This window comes from Oratosquilla oratoria, chromosome 19 (assembly GCF_046742065.1).
Source record: "Oratosquilla oratoria isolate Oo_2021 chromosome 19, ASM4674206v1, whole genome shotgun sequence".
Taxonomy (NCBI): domain Eukaryota; kingdom Metazoa; phylum Arthropoda; class Malacostraca; order Stomatopoda; family Squillidae; genus Oratosquilla; species Oratosquilla oratoria.
This window is the reverse complement of record NC_134795.1, coordinates 9,868,311-9,875,729: the sequence shown is the minus strand read 5'-3', so window position 1 is coordinate 9,875,729 and position 7,419 is coordinate 9,868,311. Positions and strand designations below refer to the sequence as shown.

Here is a 7,419-nt window from a genome sequence, read left to right as displayed (position 1 = left end):
CATGCTTAATTCTTGTTCACCCACATGGGTATGTTCACTTAAAATCATACTTTTGTTGGAAAGGGAGTCAAAAACTTCTCAAACACTTCATCTCAAACACATTGAGATTTCTCCATTCTGCCTCCTTTAAAGTCCAAGTGTCCATTCCATACAGTGTCATAGGTACAGTCACCCCTTCATGGAATCTCTTTGCATCCATATCCAGATACATATTTTTTATTATTCTTTTTATTTCCTCAAGTCATTTACTTGCTACCCTCACTTTACAGTTTACCTTCACTCCTGATATTACATTCCCTGCTGCATGTGACCCATAATACTTAAAACTATCTTCTTCCACTAACCTCTCCTTTAAGGCTTGCCTCCAATATACTGCCACCCTCTCCCCTTGTACACCTCATAACCTTGTTTTTATCTGTATTTACTTTCAATGTTCTATTGCATATCATCCCAAACTCCATCACTAATTGTCTTAGATCCTCCTCTGACCCACTCACAAGCACAGTGTCATCAACAAACATCAACTAGCTCATCTCTCACATCCTGCCACTCTCTCTAACCACCTCTCATCATCAGCCCATCACCCTCGCATTTACCCCTTGTACCACCCCATCCATGTACACATTGAACAACCATGGTGACAACACAACTCAAGTGGAGCCTCACCTTCACCTCAAACCGCTCACTGACACTGATCCCAACCCTAACACAAGCTCTACTGCTCATGTAAAAGCTTTTGACTGCCCTCAATGGTTTCCCAATATTGCATATATCTGCAATACCTCCCAGAATGCCTTCCTGTCAACCCTGTCATAAACCTTCTCCAAATCTATAAAGGCCCCAAAAAACATACTTTCCTTTTGCAAAACACTTCTTGCAGATCTGCTTTATCACAAAAATTTAATCATTGTACCTACTACATTTGCTAAACCCACACTATTTTCTCATCAGTTATTCCCACTGTTCTTCTCCTAATCCTTACAAGTAACACCCTCCCCTGAACCTTTTCAGTCACATTCGAGAAAATGATTTCCCTCCTGTTATAAGAGGAGGCCACAGTGAAATGCATGCAGGACAGTTTACTTATTTATTGGTTGATGGGTTATGCGTACAATAAGCGTGTGGTGCATGAGGAGGTTAATGGGATTGTTAGTGTGGGCACCAACTGGGCGTATCTCACCACACAGGGCAAAGACGTTGCCAAATGTTAACCTAAGTTGCCTATAAATCTACCCAGCAGCTCTGTGCTCTGGGTATGGTTACGCGTGTGTGATATCGGCATGCTTCCAAATGTATACTCTTCTATGTACAAGTCTTATTATTCTAATAGGTGCATGTTTGTTTGAGTAATTACTCATGTCTATGTGGCACCGTGGTCATGCCTGGTATGCATGACCCTCATATGTATGTGGCCATCTGAAAGGGCTATTGTTTGAGCTACACCTCTTGTGACATTGCAGCTGATTGGGTCATCACCATGTTGCATACTGTGCTGTGCTATGCTATGCTGCACTGCACTATACACTATGCTCCCCAATACTCATAGAACCATATGATTCATGAGCCAGGACAAGTGATGGGGGGCTGTGGGGGGGGGGATTTATGCACGAAGACCATAGGTCCTCTACTGAGGGATGGGATGTGATGGGGAAGGGGGCCCAGTATTGGGAGGCACAGGGCCACCTGGTGGTGCCAGTTGCTCCACCAGAGTCTCCCACTTGAAAGGCAGATTTCATAGTCCATGGACCTGCCATGGATTTAACCACCCTGACCTTGTCCCAACAGAGGGATGTCCAATCCTGAATATGTATGCATTGGCTAACACTCAACTTTGGGAGGGGCCAGGCATGCTCATTGTACCGGTGTTGCACCTGGTCAGCTTGAGCAGCAATGCAGTGATTGCTCTCCAAGCAAGCTTACCATTCCTTCAAGAGTCTGGGTGGGCTGGTAAGCATGTGTGGAGGGGGCAAACCTGACACCATAGAGACACAATGCATCAATTAGTAATACCACTGGTAGAATGGGGTCAAAGGGCGCCAGTACAGACGGTGATGACAGAACTCACTTGTTGTCAGCAAAAGCATCATCATGATCTAGGGTCCAGGTGAAAGAACACTTAGGGCTCATCAGAGGTGGTAAGGGTTAAGCTGTCACTGCTATAGCTGGATTGAAGCCTGCCAATTGGTTCACCAGGCCCATGAAGGGATTTAGGTCAGTCAGGTTGGTGACCATGGGGAAGTCCTCTATGGCCATGACCTTGTCCTCGTTGCCAGGGTGCCATTGATGGAGAGACAGTAGCCACAGAAGCTGGCACGGGGGTTGGTGACTGTGAATTTCTTTTAAAGGTTAATACTGTAGTTGCAGCACCTAGTGAGCATGTGGTGGATCCTCCAGAAGTGTGAGGGGAGATCCTTGTCAAACAGGAGGATATTATCCACCACTAACGCAGTTGGTGATGCCCCAGGTAACTGTGTCCCCGCAGAGGCAGTAGGTGTTGCTGGTGGCCACAAAGCCCACCGGTCCCCAGCAATGCTTGCACCGTCCATAAGGGGTGATGAACGTGGTGAGGTGCAGGTCCTCCTCAGTGAGGTCTGTCTGCTAATAACTGTGAATGGTGTCAGCAGTTGTAAAAATCCTCACAGAGGGGGTGATGTTGTGGACCACCGTGAGCAGTGTGGGTGAGGGATGGGTGAGTTGTGACACTTAAGAATTGAGTTTGGTCAGGTCTACAGTGATGATCCATTATTTTTGGCCATGAGGACCATTGGGAGACACCACTGAAGATTCTTCACCGATAGTCATACTGATACCTTGCTGCATTATTGAGTCAAATTTTTCCTTCACTTGATCCTGAAATGGAAATAGTATTGGCCTGGGTGTGTAGATGGTGAAGGGCTTTCAGGTGCATTCTCATGGACCCACCATCTTTCCCAGGCGGGTGGTGCAGAGGTCTTCTTTGGAGACCAGCACATCACTAAGTTCCCATAGGAAGTAGTTGTAAGTGGCTGTTGGTGAGCTGTCAACAGGTAGAGTTAGCTCAGCACACTTGTTTGCATATATCACTGCCAGGAGGGGTTTCGGGAAGCTGGGGAAGACTATGGCCAACCCCTGGTAGTGGCTGAATGAGAGGGGCATTTAGACCCTCTCTTAAACCTGTATATTGGCAATGCAGTTCTTGTTGCTTAGCATCAAGGTGGCCTGGAAGCATCCCATTGCTGGGGATTCGGCATCTGTCAGCTGTAAACATGGGCGCTGGTGGCAGTGGCAGCAAGCTGGCCCTGGGTATACCAAACATGCCTAAGTGTTGAGTGCCTATCACCATGACATTTGTACCTGTGTCAGATGATATATGCAAACTCAAGGCCACATCCCCAAAGTGGATGCAGATATTGACAGGCAGTGGAGCACTATAAGGGCTGTCGGATGTGTGGCAGCAGCTGCTAGCTTTCCTGGAGGGAGAGGGAGTAGCGCCAGGACTTAATGAATCATGGCAGCCCTTGTCCTGCTCCTTGGCTGACTTGCAGTACTTGTCCCAGTGACCCTTTTTGTTGCAGGTGTGGCAGTGGACATCCTTTGCAGCTGGGGCAGGTACTGTTAGTTGCCCGGCAATTCCTGGGGTCGTGCTGGCAGCTGCAGGACTGGCAGGGGTCGCTAGGTTGCTTGGGAGGGGTGAGAGGCTGCTGCAGCAAGGTTGTACACATCCAACGTTGGGCCTTCTTGTAAGCTGAGACTGTGCTTAGGCTTGGGACATCTTGGATGGCCTTGACACCTCATGTGAGTGGCAGCAGGTCACTACCTCCCGCAGTGTAGGAGCTGAGGCATTACACTAGTCCTTCCTCCCTGATGCCCATAAGTATCACCATCTTCAGTTGGGCCTCAGTGGTGCACATGTCTACTTCTTCAGCCATATCCCTTATGCAACCGTAGAAGTTGTCAAAGGACTTACCTTGTGCCTGTCTGCATTGGAACAGGTCTCGGTGGCTGAGGGTCTTGACTTGCATGTCCTGTATGTGGGCATGCAGCTGGTTGAACACCTCATCAGCCAAGAGGACCGTGTCGTAATTGATGTCCAAAGAGTTTTGTAGGATCCTCTGGACGTTAAGGGATAAGCACAACCAGAGTTGTATGTTGCATGGCATCTAAGTAACACCAGCCATGACAGCATAGTCAGCCCAGCCATGGCACCACAACTGGAATGACCGGAAGTGTGCATCAACCTGCAGTGGCAGTAGATATGGGACTTAGAGGTTGTCTGGTGGCAAGGGAGCTGGCAAGGTGCCCAGTAGTTTGGGAGCTGGTGGCACTTTGGCAGCAGGTGGGACTGGGGCGATGGGTAAAGGAAGGGGAGGGGGTTTGATAAGGTGCCCAATGTAGGGAATGTTACGTGGAAGACAAGGGCTGTAAGGGATTGAAATGCCTCTACAATCTTAAGATTTCTGTGATGGTACTCTCTCCATTGATCTTGCATCATCACTACAAGCTGTCCGATGCTCTCACCACCATCCCGTGAAGAAGTCACATTTGGTGCAAACATAAGGGGGTTGGGCATATTGACATCGATCGTCAGTGAGGATGGTGAATAGCTTTGTTCTATGTCCAACTGGCTGGGTGGGTGTGGCCTGTGTGACATCTGCATTGCCCTGTATATATAGGTCACAGTTGGTTTGGTTAGCACTCTAATGAGAGGCCTGGTACCCTGGTGAGTGGAATGAAAGGCCCTTTTGTCAGTACCACTAAATCATTGCTGTGTCTACAAAAGCACTTCACTAAAGCCATGTAATGTGGGTTTGTACATGCCGTAGCCACATGGCATGGGGTTGCACACTGTCGCAAGGTGATCCTACTCACTTCACCATGTCACAAGGGGGCCACAGTGAAATGTCCATAGGATAATTTGTGTGTCTGTTGGTCGATGGGTTATCTGTACAAGAGAAGGTTAACAGGACTCCATCAGAGTCAATCCACTACAACCATTCCTCCCTTTGTCAGACACACCACATGACATCCATCAAACCCTGGTGTCTTACCAACTTTCATCATTTGTACCTCATCTTGTCCTATATCCTTACCATTTTGTTTTCCCATTACAAGAGGCTTCAGAAGGAGCTAAGAAAAGAGGGAGGGAGGGTGGTGAATGGGAGTGGAGTATGTGGGGAATGAAATGGGTGGGAGTGGATTTATGGATTCGACTTTGGCTACCTCCCTTGTAAGGGGGAAAAGCTATTGGTATATATATTACAGTAATTTTCCTAGCCCCACCCACTGCCACAATCAGCCCCTGCCTAACCTTCCCCCACATTCAACAACTCTCTGAAATACTGCCTTCACTTCGATTAACATCTGTCCACATGCACCTTTTATATTCTCCTATCTACCTAATTCACCCCCTCACTCTCACTTCATTCCAAAACATCTTTTTATTCTTTTAAGAAATTTGTCATAACAATGACAAGAAGTGGTTAACCAATTTTACAGCAGGAAGAGAGTTTTCTGTCAAACTCATACCCTATTTTACATCAACTCTTCTTTGCCTCCCTCACCTTATGCTTTGCTTCTCCTCTCTTATTCTTGTACTTCTCATATGTTTCCCTAGTCCTACCTTGCAACATTCAGTCTATTGCCTCAGGTCTCTCGTGCAGGAGACACACAACTCCAAACTAACTGGCAATGACCACTAAATGAGCCCATATGTCATTCAATGAAGAAATATTGTATTAATGTATGTGGGTAGTTAGTGCAGGGCAGTTTAGGATAAAGTGTTCAATGTCTTTTGTGTGATGGTTGCATCTATGCTGGTTGATTCAGTGTTCAGGTCTCTTCTGTGCAGGTATTGTCTTAGAGCTGGCTAGTGTATTGAATTTAATGGCGTGTCGTGAAGAGGTTCTGTGATCTGGGTGTGTGTTTTTTTTTTGTAGATGTGTTGTGTTGGATAGGTTAGGCTATTCTGCATGTTTATGTATGTAGCTGCTGTTTTTTTTTTCCAATATGTATATATTTAACAAGTTGTTTATTTACCTAGTTGTATTATACAGGAAGGGGAGCTATGCTTGTGGTGACCCATTTTTGTATCTCACAAGATCAAGTTTGTTCTTAAATTCTTGTATTGTGTTTGCACACACTATTTCTTCATCCACTTTGTTCCATATATCTATCCCTCTGTGTGGGAAGCTGTTCTTTTTCAGGTCTCTTCTGTAGTTATCCTTTTTGAGTTTCATTGCATGTCCTCTTGTTTTTCCTCCGTCCTGCTTTAATAAGTCTTCTCTATCAAGGCATTCTTTTCCTTTCATAATTCTGTAGATGGTTAGTAGGTCCCCTCGTTCTTTTCTTTGTTCCAGGGATGGCAATTCCAGTTCGGCCCGTCTTTGTTCATATGTCAGGTTTGAAAGTGTTGGGACCATCTTTGTCGTTCCTCTTTGTATTCTTTCTAATTTTCTTATATTCTTTTTTGTACTGGGTGACCTTATCAGCGCTGCATATTGTTTTGGCGTTATCAGTGTTTGTAAAATTTTCTTGATCGTTTCCCTATCCAGTTATTTAAAGGCCACCTTTATTGATTTCAACAAATTGTATTTTTCTCCGACTATTTTATTTATATGTTTATTTGGCAATATGTCTTTGGTGATGTTTACTCCTAGGCCCCTTTCAGAATTTACTTTCTTTACTTCTTTTCCATCAATTTTATACTGTCCTGATATTCTCATCTTGCTTTTTCCAAATTCAATTACACTGCACTTCTTGATGTTGAATTCTACCTTCCATCTCTTGCTCCACTCTGAGACTTTGTTCAGATCCCTCTGCAATGAGTCACAGTCTATTTCGGAGTTTATTCTCTTTAATAATTTTACGTCATCTGCAAAGCAGTTCATTTCACTTTCAATGCCTTCGTCCATGTCATTTACATATATAGCAAACATTATCGGAGCTAGTACTGATACCTGTGGGCTGCCACTACTCATTTCTTCCCATTTTGAATATTTGTCTCTGAGCACCACTCATTTTTCTTCCATGTAGTAAGTCCTCCATCCAATTCAATAGTTTTCCATGTATACTTCCTATTGTTTCCAGTTTATATAGTAATTTTCTGTGTGGCACCTTATCAAATGCCTTTTGTAAGTCCAGGAATGCACAGTCTGCCCAGCCATCCCTTTCTTGCAATATATCTATCAATCTTGAATAAAAACAAATTAGATTAGTGGTACATGATTTTCCTTGTTTGAATCCAAATTGCCTCGGGTTCAGTATATTATTCTCCTCACAATATTTTGTCCATCTATCTTTGATGATTCTCTCAAATTTTAACTATTGTACTTGTTAGGGACACTGGTCTATAATTTGTTGGGTCTTCTTTATTTCCCCCTTTATATATCGGCACTATATTGGCATTTTTCCAGTCTCCTGGTAGTTTTCCTTCTTTGAGTG

General features: G+C 44.8%; 1 protein-coding gene across 4 annotated transcripts in view; it reads left to right on the top strand.

The window, feature by feature from the left end:
• LOC143035721 (uncharacterized) overlaps window positions 1-7,419 on the top strand; it is a 77,563-nt gene that overhangs the window by 41,983 nt on the left and 28,161 nt on the right. The gene's annotated exons all lie outside the window — the stretch shown is intronic.